General features: G+C 50.6%; 1 pseudogene across 1 annotated transcript in view; it reads left to right on the forward strand.

The window, feature by feature from the left end:
• The window catches only part of LOC124046086, a 145630-nt pseudogene that overhangs the window by 113533 nt on the left and 18754 nt on the right, over positions 1 to 13343 (forward strand). Inside the window, exons 44-67 of the transcript XR_006840943.1 lie at positions 1713 to 1902; positions 2212 to 2416; positions 2653 to 2845; positions 3042 to 3167; positions 3288 to 3416; positions 3517 to 3636; positions 3827 to 3940; positions 4984 to 5133; positions 5419 to 5541; positions 5812 to 5928; positions 6151 to 6279; positions 6698 to 6820; positions 7097 to 7237; positions 7619 to 7806; positions 8032 to 8215; positions 8426 to 8511; positions 8854 to 8973; positions 9274 to 9461; positions 9748 to 9953; positions 11342 to 11530; positions 11699 to 11847; positions 12276 to 12369; positions 12836 to 12952; positions 13121 to 13240. The product of XR_006840943.1 is annotated as a low-density lipoprotein receptor-related protein 1-like (transcript). The remainder of the gene's footprint in view (positions 1 to 1712; positions 1903 to 2211; positions 2417 to 2652; positions 2846 to 3041; positions 3168 to 3287; positions 3417 to 3516; positions 3637 to 3826; positions 3941 to 4983; positions 5134 to 5418; positions 5542 to 5811; positions 5929 to 6150; positions 6280 to 6697; positions 6821 to 7096; positions 7238 to 7618; positions 7807 to 8031; positions 8216 to 8425; positions 8512 to 8853; positions 8974 to 9273; positions 9462 to 9747; positions 9954 to 11341; positions 11531 to 11698; positions 11848 to 12275; positions 12370 to 12835; positions 12953 to 13120; positions 13241 to 13343) is intronic.

Raw genomic sequence — 13343 nt, forward strand, 5'->3', positions numbered from 1 at the left:
GTCCCTCGATGCTACAGTTTGACTGCTTGTCTTTAGGTGCACAAAGATTTCCAGCCCTCCTCCGTCCACCTTAAACACCTGGGAGAAAAAGAACTCGTTGTTGACTTTTGACCATGAGCAAACAGTTACATGGAGTGTCCAGGCTTTTATTATTGAGCAGTTGCTGTGGTAAAAAAAAGGACCGTGGTGTAACGCCAGCAGATGCTGAGAAACCCTGAGAAAAGCCCATAAGGGTTGACCCTTGAAAGAGTTTTACAGGGGATTGTGTTTGGGTGACCTCTCCTCTGTCGGGTGTCACACAGCTACTTGAGTCAGAAAAGGGTTTCAGTATCCTGAAATGGAAACTGTAGAGGGAGAAGGTGTGTGTGTGTGTGTGTGTGTGTGTGTGTGTGTGTGTGTGTGTGTGTGTGTGTGTGTGTGTGTGTGTGTGTGTGTGTGTGTGTGTGTGTGTGTGTGTGTGTGTGTGTGTGTGTGTGTGTGTGTGTGTGTGTGTGTGTGTGTGTGTGTGTGTGCGTGTTCTGGCGGTGTCTTTTTAAAATGTTCTTCCTGGATAACAAGTCACCATGCATAACAGGGTCTGTGGGGAGAGGAGTGGTGTGTGTGCAGGCAGTCAGCCATGAAATGACAGGATGATACCGAGCAGCAGGCATGGCCAGGTCCTTCACTCGAAGCACTGTACCATTTGTCCTTTCTTCTCTCGCTTTCTTTTCTCCTTTCTTCTCTCTCTTCCCGTCATTTCTTTCCTCCTTTCTTTTCTCTGTTCTTTCTCTCTTTTCCCTTCATTTCTTTCCTCCTTTCTTTTCTCCTTTCTTTTCTCTGTTCTTTCTCTTTTCTCGTCATTTCTTTCCTCCTTTCTTTTCTCCTTTCTTCTCTCTCTTCCCGTCATTTCTTTCCTCCTTTCTTTTCTCTGTTCTTTCTCTCTTTTCCCTTCATTTCTTTCCTCCTTTCTTTTCTCCTTTCTTTTCTCTGTTCTTTCTCTTTTCTCGTCATTTCTTTCCTCCTTTCTTTTCTCCTTTCTTCTCTCTTTTCCCGTCATTTCTTTCCTCCTTTCTTTTCTCTGTTCTTTCTCTCTTTTCCCTTCATTTCTTCTCTCGCTTTCTTTTCTCCTTTCTTTTCTCTGTTCTTTCTCTTTTCTCGTCATTTCTTTCCTCCTTTCTTTTCTCCTTTCTTCTCTCTTTTCTCGCCGTCTTTCTCTACTCCCCTCTCTCTCTCTTTCTCCTCACAGCTCTTTTCCATTCGACAGCTGATTTGGATGGACGTGCCCATATAAGAACCTTTCCCATTGCCATTTAACAACTACCTTCCTGGAAAGTTGACCATGCTTGCAACCTATTCCATCATTTAATGATAATTCATGATTTTAGAGTTGAATTCACCCCTTAAAGGACCTTTTGTAGAGAGGTTTGCTCCCTTTGCCAATACTACATACATTGAAGTGTTTCCTTCGTTCTTTCTGCCGTAGTTGTTTGGACTTGCTTCCTTCTCAGCAGGCGGTGCTCTTTCATTGGCTCTCTTGGTCCGTTTGCTTGAGACCCACCAAGGTCCGTGACAGTAGTATTGACTGTGACTGTGACCACTACACTAAAGGACGACAGGGTGCTGAAAACGGAATCATGTCTTGTCCTGTTTCCTCCTGTACTGTCCCAGTCCCTCAATAGGGCCTATACCTCTACTGACTGTCTTTCCCCCTCTGTGTTCTACCCCCACCCCAGATGTAGGCTCAGTGGAGGGTTTGGCGTACCACCGTGGCTGGGACACCCTCTATTGGACCAGCTACACCACCTCCACCATCACCCGTCACACGGTCGACCAGAGCCGACCGCAGGCCTACGACCGCAACACCGTGGTCACCATGTCTGGAGACGACCACCCCAGGGCCTTTGTACTGGACGAGTGTCAAGAGTGAGTGGCAGCGATGTTCTTTCGTGGATATATATTTATTTATGTATTTATTTATTTTTATGTAGAATTTGAAGGAGTGTGAATGACTTTTGAAAGCCACTGACAACAACTACTAGATTTGAATTAACGGATGGAATGTCAAACCGTAGCTGTTTGGTCAGTTCTATTAGTCTGTTGCTGGAGCGGTTTATTTGTTGACTCCATTACTTTGTCTTTCTGCCGTTATGGTCTGTTTGTTTTATGTAACGGACCGTTTTCCCAAGCTATTTCTAACTCGCCGTTTACTTCCTGTTGTCCTCGTCTGACCAGTCTGATGTTCTGGACCAACTGGAACGAGCAGTCCCCCAGTATCATGCGTGCCAGTCTGTCTGGTGCCAACGTGCTGGTGATCATCGGTAATGACATCCGCACCCCCAACGGCCTGGCCATAGACCACCGCGCCGAGAAACTCTACTTCTCCGACGCCACGCTGGACAAGATCGAGCGCTGCGAGTACGACGGCAGCAACCGCTACGTGAGTCACCTACGTTACCTGTGTCATCTCTTGTTACCGTGGCGACTTTTTGGGACGGTGTTGACGCCAGCCGCCCGTCGACTCCCAAGGGTCTGCGTGCGGTTGTGTTCTCTTGTCTAACCGTTTAAAAAAAAAAAAATCTGAATCGTTATCAAAATAACATCTCTAATACTTTTGGTTGTTTGAAGACGAGCCGCTTTTCTTACCAACCATGCCCCCCCCCCCCCCACACATAGGTGGTTGTGAAGAATGAGCCGGTGCATCCGTTCGGCCTGGCGGTGTATGGAGACTACATCTTCTGGACCGACTGGGTCCGCAGGGCCGTGCTCAGAGCCGACAAGTTTGTGGGCAGAGACATGAGGTTGCTGAGAAATGACATCCCCCAGCAGCCAATGGGAATCATCGCTGTGGCCAACGACACCAACAGCTGTGAGTGATGGAACTCGTGGTGAAGGGGGGGGGGGTCGTTTATGCTGACGAACTGCCAATGGAGTGCAACGTCGTCTTAGATGGCTTCAAATTGGCACGCTGCCAATGGTGTCCATGCCGATATTACACAGGGACTGTACAGTGTCAGTATTTAAAGGCTATTGCGAGTGCATTTAATTGATTTTGATTCTACCAGGTGAGTTCTCTCCCTGTCTGATCAACAACGGGGGCTGTCAGGACCTGTGTCTGCTCACCTCGGACGCGAGGGTCAACTGTAGTTGCCGTGGAGACCGCAGACTCCTGGAGGACAACTCCTGTTCGGGTGAGAAGGGGTGGGGGCCTGGGGACATTGTCAGTCAATAGGTTCTCGTTAAGGGGAGTCACGGTCTAGGTTAGGATACGTATGGTGCTGACGGTCTCTGTCTCTCCCCTACTGCCGTAGCTCTGAACACGTCGTGTGGCAGTGTGGATGACTTTGAGTGTGGCAACGGGGACTGCATCAACTACAGTCTGACCTGTGACGGCATGGCCCACTGCAAGGACAAGTCAGACGAGAAACAGTCGTACTGCGGTGAGTCTGTGTGCGTGTGTCTGTTTTTTTTGGGAGGGAGGGGGTGGTAATACTGTATTGGTCATAGTAAGGCAGCTAGAGTTGGTCTTCCTCTCTGCAGCGAACCGGCTGTGTAAGAAAGGCTACAGGCGCTGTATCAACGGCCGCTGCATCGGCCACATGTTCTGGTGTGACGGGACTGACGACTGTGGAGATCACTCCGACGAGCTGCCCTGCAACAGTAAGTAGTGTGTGTGTGTGTGTGTGTGTGTGTGTGTGTGTGTGTGTGTGTGTGTGTGTGTGTGTGTGTGTGTGTGTGTGTGTGTGTGTGTGTGTGTGTGTGTGTGTGTGTGTGTGTGTGTGTGTGTGTGTGTGTGTGTGTGTTTGCGTCCGCGTGACTATACCCGTTCTAATGTGTGTGCGTCCTCCAGTGACCCTCTGCAAAGTCGGAGAGTTCCAGTGTGGAGATGGAAGCTGCATCTCCAACACCAGCCGCTGTGACCAGGTGGTCAACTGTGAGGACGCCAGTGACGAGATGAACTGTTGTAAGTCTACAGGCCGTCTCTGACATTTCGGATATGAAGATGTGAAGAAAGGTCATTTTTAGCTCAGTAATGGCGTACGGAGGCGTCTGCCGTGGCTAGTGCTTCCGTTTGGAACGCATCCCCCATCGGGGCACATACGACTGTGATGAAAAGTATTGCCATTTCATCCCCCACCCCGTGTTGAACGTATCCCCCATCGTGTTGGGCACATACGACGACTGTGATGAAAAGTATTGCCATTTCATCCCCCACCCCGTGTTGAACGTATCCCCCCCCATGTGATGGGCACATACGACTGTGATGAAAAGTATTGCCATTTCATCCCCCACCCCGTGTTGAACGTATCCCCCCCCATCGGGGCACATACGACTGTGATGAAATCCCCCACCCCGTGTTGAACGTATCCCCCATCGGGCAGTGAAAAGTATTGCCATTTCATCCCCCACCCCGTGTTAAACGTATCCCCCATCGGGGCACATACGACTGTGATGAAAAGTATTGCCATTTCATCCCCCACCCCGTGTTGAACGCATCCCCCATCGGTGATGGGCACATACGACTGTGATGAAAAGTATTGCCATTTCATCCCCCACCCCGTGTTGAACGCATCATCCCCCATCGGGGCACATACGACTGTGATGAAAAGTATTGCCATTTCATCCCCCACCCCGTGTTGAACGCATCCCCCATCGGGGCACATACGACTGTGATGAAAAGTATTGCCATTTCATCCCCCACCCCGTGTTGAACGTATCCCCCATCGGGGCACATACGACTGTGATGAAAAGTATTGCCATTTCATCCCCCACCCTGTGTTGAACGTATCCCCCATCGGGGCACATACGACTGTGATGAAAAGTATTGCCATTTCATCCCCCACCCCGTGTTGAACGTATCCCCCATCGGGGCACATACGACTGTGATGAAAAGTATTGCCATTTCATCCCCCACCCCGTGTTGAACGTACAGACGCCGCTCCCTAGGAGCCCCTCAACTAACCACCTAACGGTTGTTCATTCGTGTATGATGTCTCTCCTCCCTAGTGCCAACTGACTGCTCCCGCTACTTCCGTCTGGGGGTGAAGGGGGCGACCTTCAAGAGCTGTGAGAGGACCACGCTGTGCTACCTGCCTTCCTGGCAGTGCGACGGCAACAACGACTGTGGAGACTACTCGGATGAGAGAAACTGCCCAGGTAACAGACAGGCAGATCTTACCGTTCTCCTTTTAGGGCCTATCGGGCAGTATATCATTCAGCCAGGGCTTTAAACAGTCTTCTTTTTCTTTCAAACACTTTGAGCGTTTGCTTGAGCCTGCCCGGAGTGCCAAAATGGGCGGGGGTGGCACTTTTGGGACTGCTCCATTGGTTACATTGTGCAGGAAAGGAAGTATAGCTATTTGAACCCCCGGTCTGACTCATTGCCAAAAGCCTTTAGGATCGTCAAAGTGTTACAGTGCACTCTCCGTCTCTCTCCGCCAGACAAGAAGAAGCTGAAGTGCCCGGTGAACTTCTTTGCCTGCCCCAGTGGTCGCTGTATCCCTATGAGCTGGACCTGTGACAAGGAGAACGACTGCGAGAACGGCGCTGACGAGACCCACTGTGGTCAGTCTCCTTGACCAATATAGAGATACCTTCTGTGCTTCCCCGTAGTCCCTTAGCTGGTGTAATGCAACTTTGTATTGTACTGTTGTGCCACAAAGATCAAAACGGTGTGGTCTCCCTGCGTATTCAATAGATAAACACAACCAGCATGGGGTCAGAGTTTAATAATTCAGTCAACCTTATTAAATATTTTTTTATTTGGTGATAAATCTATTCTTGCACAAAGTAACCCAGATGAAATTCGCTAACATTTTCCCTCTGTCTTTGCAGATAAGTTCTGTACGTCCACCGAGTTTGAGTGTGGGAACCATCGCTGTATCTCCAACCACTGGGTGTGTGACGGCGCCGACGACTGTGGCGACAATAGTGACGAGGACAGCAGATGCAGTGAGTGGCTCCTACGATTTATGGCCCCAGGCCACACCGGGTTCTCTACCATACCCTCTGCTGACATTGGCAGCAATTACCAACGCGATTCCCAAATTCTCCCATATACATATTTACACAGGAGGAGCCTGATTCGTTGGTTGGTTGCTTGATCCGGGTTCATTTTTGTCGACCGCTACTCGAAAGTGATCTAACCTGTTCATGTCTCCGACGTTGCCATAGAAACCAAGACGTGCAGCCCCGAGGCGTTCCAGTGTCCCGGCACTCATGTGTGTGTCCCTCAACGCTGGAAGTGTGACGGGGATAAGGACTGTCTGGACGGGGCGGACGAGAGCGTCAAGGCTGGCTGCTGTGAGTCGTAGTCTTTAGTTTGCGCCACTGTTCAGGCACCTTGGTTTGAAAGTGAGAGGGCAACAGCATTTATTTTCCCCTCTGTTGTGAGTAGGAGGAGAGCCACAAATGTCCTAATAATATCGTATAGTACTCTGCCCTTATGGGTTGTACCCATCAAGGCTGGCTGCTGTGAGTTGGAGAACAATCTCTCAACAGCTCCTCCACTCACTCCATACTCATCACCACGCCTGAATTGGGCCTCGGTAGTAGAACTAGGTAGAAAGTAGAACGTTCCCCATTTAGCTGGCAACGGGTTGAAGACTGTTGTTAGAGACTGCTACGGTTACGTGGCGTGGCGTTCATTTTTGCCACGCCCTCTGTTTGCTAACCCGTTCGTTCTCACTTTCTCTCCACTCTCTTTTCTCTCCCTCTCCAGTGTACAACAACACCTGCGATGAGAATGAGTTCACGTGCCAGGACAGACAGTGTATCCCCAAGCACTTTGTGTGTGACCACGACGTCGACTGCTCTGACGGATCCGACGAGTCCCCACAGTGCGGTGAGTGTGTGGCGCTGCGTGAGCACAGAGGAGGAGAGAGACGGGGATGGAGCGATGCTGGCGGTCGTGATGTGTGCGTCTTCTTCTCAGTTCCTTCTTCCCGCCGACCTGACAGTGCAGGATAACTGGCGGGTTTTCAATGTACGGTTATCGTTTCCTTCGTCATTACCCCATAACTGAAAGGATAGGGACGTTAGAAAGGAAGCCATTTGACAGTTATAGAGACGCAGACAGATGTCTCGGCGCTGACATATGCCTACCTCTCCACCCGTGTAGAGTATCCTACGTGTGGGCCGGAGGAGTTCCGCTGCAACAACGGCCGCTGCCTCAACCAGAGGAGCTGGGAGTGTGACGGAGATTTCGACTGTCAGGACCGCTCTGATGAAGCTCCCAAGAACCCCCGGTGCACAGACTCAGGTCTCACGGACACACTGTGTTCTTTGTCTGTACTGTGGAAATGTATAGGACAACACTGTGTTCTTTGTCTGTACTGTGGAAATGTATAGGACAACACTGTGTTCGTGTGCCATTTTGTGGTTGAGTTGTTTAAGTAATTGCCTGTGGCTTCTGCTGAGAAGGCCATAGCGTCCCTTACGGTAGGTTTTGTTTTGGTAGGGAATTTTTAAAAAGTTAAGCAAACTATTAGAGGTTTTTTTTTAGCAACCAGGAAATGGCGGAGCGAGTTCTGCGTAGTGCATCTTTTCATGTTCTCTGTGGTCATTGCAGTAAAGCGACGTTGGCGCTGCTGGCCCTTCAGTAATGCATAACCTAAACGGCAGTCTTTTGCTCCGCCTACAGAGGGGAAGTGTAATGACTCTGCCTACATGTGTCGCAACGGGAAGTGTCTTAACGAGACGTTGCTGTGTGACCGCAACGACGACTGTGGCGACGGCTCTGACGAACTCAACTGCTTCATCAACGAGTGTCTCAACAGCAAGCAGAGTGGCTGCTCCCAGCTCTGTGAGGACCTCAAGATAGGCTTCAAGGTAAGGGGGGGGGGGTGTCTGCTTTTGTGCACGTTGCCAATATTTCTACCTGTGTAACACAACCTGGAAATTCTGCGATATTATCAATTCCGTCCACCTCAGTCTCATCTCCCACCTTAATGGTGAACCATGTGAGTCTGGTAGGTACAGCACCGACCTACTGTAGCTGCCAATGTGTTCCACTGTGTTGACATGCTGTCTGTGTGTCCCCCTGGGCCCCTACAGTGCAGGTGTCACCCTGGCTTCCAGCTGAAGCGGGATGGGAAGACGTGTGTGGACATAGATGAGTGTACCACGTCCTACCCCTGTACCCAGCGCTGTATCAACACTCACGGATCCTTCCACTGTCTCTGTGTGGAGGGCTTCCAGCTCCGACCAGACAATCCTACCATCTGCAAGTCCACCTCTGGTAAGACCAACAGCAGATTCATCCAATAACAAAGGCTCTTTCGTTGTATGTCGTAAAAATGTGTATTCCGTTGCGGCGTTCAAGGAGCGCGACTCATCGCTTAGCGTTTGGGCGCGTGTGCCTCTCTTTCTGACGAGTTCGACCATGTACAGAGAGCCCTTTTCTGGTCCCCCCCAACTCTTATCCTCGTATCGGTCTGTCTCGCTACAGATGAGGAGCCCTTCCTGATCTTTGCCAACCGGTACTACCTGAGGAAATTGGACCTGAATGGCACCAACTACACTCTGATTAAACAGGTGAGACAGCACACACTGTGTTGGGATCAGTGTGCCATTTAACCAGGTGTCCGTTTATATGGCTATTTATGGTCAGCGATTAGTGATGATCTAAACCGATTGTAGGCTATATCCTGTGTGTCGTGTTTTCTGTGCATGTATTTGCGTGCTTCTGAGTGTGTATGCTTTTGGGGGGGGGGGGGGGGGGGCTTTTTGTTGCCGTGACTATAAACATCCAAGGTATGATCTTTTTAGAATGTTTGGGTCCTTTGCAAATGAAATAGAATTCAGTGATTGTAAATGTGTGTAAAAATAGAATTTGCGGATCCTGATTTCTAATGTGTGTGTGTGTGTGTGCGCCAGGGCCTGAACAACGCGGTGGCTCTGGACTTCCACTATGCAGAGCAGATGCTCTACTGGACAGACGTGACCACTCAGGGCTCCATGATACGCCGCATGAACATCAACGGCAGCAACATCGAGGTCCGTATGGAAGTTGTCCGGGTCTGTCACTCTCATTGAGTCTGTGGACAGCTGGCTAGTCCTTGACTCTGATTGGTCAGTTAACCTGTCTGTGGCTCTCTGATTGGACAACCGACCTGTTAGTGGCTTTCAGATTGGATATGTCTCAAGTCTGTTGTTCTCATTGGACAGCAGGCTAGTTTATTTCTCTCTTATTGAACAGTTCGTCTTTTTGTGGCTCTGAATGGACAGTTGGCCCGTGTATGACTTCCTGGTTAGTTAGTTGGCCAGCATCTGACTCTCTGATTGGCTCTTGTCCAGGTGCTGCACCGGACCTCCCTCAGTAACCCAGACGGATTGGCTGTAGACTGGGTCGGAGGAAACCTGTACTGGTGTGATAAGGGGCGGGACACCATCGAGGTGTCCAAGCTAGGAGGAGCCTTCCGGTCGGTCCTGGTGAACACCGGCCTGAGGGAACCACGCGCTGTGGCTTTGGATGTACGCAACGGGTGAGAGGGACAGCCCAGAGTGCGATACACACAGAACATGAGGCTGGACTGGAAAGTCCTGTATGGTCTGAGACGGACGCGTTGTCACGTACTCAACCTCTGTACAAATGAACCGTGAAATGCAATGGAACGCTAAGGACTTATAGGCTACAACTAGTACCCAGAGTTATCCCGGTCAGGCCGTACGTCCTGTCGGCTCCAAGGACGATGTCTACAAGACGACGGTCTTTTTCTCTAATAAGGGTTCTGATGGTGTAATGTGATACTGTCCCGTCTTGCTCCTCAGGTACCTGTACTGGTCAGACTGGGGCGACAACCCCCACATAGGGCGGATTGGGATGGACAGCTCCAACCGAAGTGTGATCGTCGAGGACAAGATCACCTGGCCCAATGGTCTTACGTTGGACTTCATCAACGACCGCATCTACTGGGCCGATGCCAGAGAGGACTACATTGAGTTTGCCAGCCTGGATGGTACCAACAGACACACGGGTAATGCATATTGACGTACAGTAGCCTCCACACACACACACACACAGATGTACATGCACTCGCAATTGTATGAGAGAGAGAGAGAGAGAGAGAGAGAGAGAGAGAGAGAGAGAGAGAGAGAGAGAGAGAGAGAGAGAGAGAGAGAGAGAGAGAGAGAGAGAGAGAGAGAGAGAGAGAGAGAGAGAGATTGGTCAGACTACTGATGAGCCTGTTATCTGCATGGGGTCTGAATACCCCGCGCCTTGTCACCAGACAAAGGACAATGCTTTATATTGTCAGCCAACCGTGCAGAAGAATGCAGGGATGCGGAGGAGTTCCTGATGATTTTGAATTCCTCACATTCACAAACCTCCGTTTGAAACTAAGGGCACGTGGGTTTGAGAGGATGCCTCTTCCCGGTCGTCGTGGAGGTTTTCATAGTGGAGTTGGTGTCGGCTGTGTGTTCTGCGTTTCTCGTCCTGACCAGACGGGCCATGGTTCCTATTGCCTGGCGGATGTTCCGTGGTCGGCAGTGGAGCCGTGTTAGCGCTCTGGTACGGTGGTGCTAGCCCACCCGTGGGTCGTTAACCTTCTGTGCACACAGAACTGTCTTCCTAATGGGGACACGGGCTGTTTGCGTTCAGATAAGGGAGGGAGCTGGTCAAAGGCCACTCCGTGTAGATCCACCAGCATCTCCTCTCAGCTCCCGTCGCTCCAGTATCATAGAACGAAACTCCCTCAGGACTTGTCCAGGTGGCAGGAGACTCGTGTAACGTTTGTACCACAACACTGATTAGAATATCAATTAACCAATGATGACGTCACCATCCTAAATCTAACGTGTGTGTGTGTGTGTGTGTGTGTGTGTGTGTGTGTGTGTGTGTGTGTGTGTGTGTGTGTGTGTGTGTGTGTGTGTGTGTGTGTGTGTGTGTGTGTGTGTGTGTGTGTGTGTGTGTGTGTGTGTGTGTGTGTGTGTGTGGCCGACTGTACTTTTACAGCAGAGGACAGTCAGGTAGCTAATGGCGTGTTTCCATAACAACATGGAGCGAACCGAATGAGTGCATTGATGAGGAACATTCTTAAGCACATAGTCATGACCGTGAGAGGTGTGCGTGGCTCCTACTGCTTAACCCATAGACAGTAGTGAGTTGGTATCATGAATGGCTGTCGCTCCGTCACCACTACTCCTTGTGTTAGTCGTTGGGCGTTGTGTGACTATACACATTTGACTGAAACCGTTGTGGTGTAATTGATGTCCCCAGTGTTTGGACGAGGGAAAAACTCTTGGACACCAGGTTTTAGCCGGTAGCGATTTCCCTGGTCAGGTCATGTGGTGGCCAGGTAAAACTTGGGACCCTGTGTGTAATATGATACCAATGACATCCCTGCTGTGTGTTTTGGGTCCACAGTGCTTACCCAGGACGTCCCCCACATCTTCGCCATGACCCTGTTTGAGGAGTACATCTACTGGACCGACTGGGAGACCAAGTCCATCAACAGGTGTCACAAGACCCTGGGTATCAACAAGACCACCCTGGTCACTACCCTCCACCGGCCCATGGACATCCACATCTACCACCCCTACCGCCAGCCTGAGGGTACGAGATACACACACACACACACACACACACACACACACACACACACACACACACACACACACACACACACACACACACACACACACACACACACACACACACACACACACACACACACACACAGTAGCTCCGGTTAAGAGTTCCCTTCATCCCCTTTGCTTCCAGTGTTCAACCACCCGTGCCAGACAGACAACGGCGGCTGTAGTAACCTGTGTCTGCTGAGCCCTGGAGGGGGCTACAAGTGTGCCTGTCCCACCAACTTCTACCTGGCCAACGATGGACGCACCTGCATGTCCAACTGCACTGCCAGCCAGGTGAGGGACTGCGGAACGATATGGCTGTTGAGGGGCCAGGCAGCTAGGGGGCAGCAGAGCCTCTTGTGGAATGAGGAGATGTTACACTGCTGTTTATTATGCTTTGTGCGATAATTAAGCGTCATCATCTACACAGCACAGTACAGCACAGCCTTACATTCAGCCTCTTACCTGGGCTTTGGTAGTAGAACTTAGTAGAACTAAGTAGAACGTTCCCCATTTAGCTGTGGTATTAATAGATGAATGAACGTCAGACTTCCGTTCCGTCTGTTTTTAATGATATGATCAGCGGAGACTTAAATGAGTTGAAGACTGTTGTTAGAGGCTGCTACGGTAACGTGGCGTGTCATTCATTTTTGCCACGTCCTCTGTTTGCTAACCTGTTCGTTCTCACTCTCTCTCTCCTCTCTCCTCCTCCCCTCATCCAGTTTGTGTGTAAGAACGACAAGTGCATCCCTTTCTGGTGGAAGTGTGACACGGAGGACGACTGTGGGGATCGCTCGGACGAGCCTGCAGAATGTCGTGAGTGTGACACTTTTTCATCCAACGCGACTTGGTAAAGTGATTGCGTACATTTCTAGTGTGTGTGTGTGTGTGTGTGTGTGTGTGTGTGTGTGTGTGTGTGTGTGTGTGTGTGTGTGTGTGTGTGTGTGTGTGTGTGTGTGTGTGTGTGTGTGTGTGTGTGTGTGTGTGGTCCATGTGGGAATTGAACCCACGACCTTGCCGAAGCCAGCTCTACGTCAAATGGGTGAACGAGTAGTATGTGGTTGTATAGCAAAGGGTCATTGAGCCTTCTACTAGGCTCTGAGATCGTGGAGGATGGGAGGTGGAGGATGGGAGGTGGAGGATGGGAGGTGGAGGATGGGAGGTGGAGGATGAGAGGTGGAGGAAGAGTGTTGGTGTGGGTCTGCTGTGGGTCTGTTTCAGACTTTCAAACGACCTCGATCTGAATGTGTGTCTGTCGGTGTCGTCCATTTGTCCTTCATAGCGGAGTTCAAGTGCAGGCCCGGCCAGTTCCAGTGTGGAACAGGCATCTGCACCAACCCAGCCTACATCTGTGACGGGGACAACGACTGCCAGGACAATTCGGACGAGGCCAACTGCGGTAACGGCCTCGTTCCTGCTTTCGCTCCCCCTCCCTCAATCTTTCATTCTCGCCCCCACTCTCTCTCTCTTGCTCTCTCTATCTCTCCCACTCTTTGTTTCTCTGCTCATCTCTGACCTCTCTTCCTCTCTCTCTACTCTCTGTGTGTGTGTGTGATTTGTTCTCCAGATATCCACGTGTGTCTGCCCAGTCAGTTCAAGTGCTCCCACCCCAGCCGCTGTATCCCGGGAATCTTCCGCTGTAACGGACAGGACAACTGTGGCGAAGGAGAGGACGAGAAGGACTGCCGTGAGTCCACACGTCCCGTCTACACGCTTTCTTACATGTGTCTGAATGACCGTTGTATACATGACCTACGTATGTGTTGTGTGTAGTACTGCTGACCCAGGTC

This window comes from Oncorhynchus gorbuscha, linkage group LG10 (assembly GCF_021184085.1).
Source record: "Oncorhynchus gorbuscha isolate QuinsamMale2020 ecotype Even-year linkage group LG10, OgorEven_v1.0, whole genome shotgun sequence".
NCBI lineage: Eukaryota > Metazoa > Chordata > Actinopteri > Salmoniformes > Salmonidae > Oncorhynchus > Oncorhynchus gorbuscha.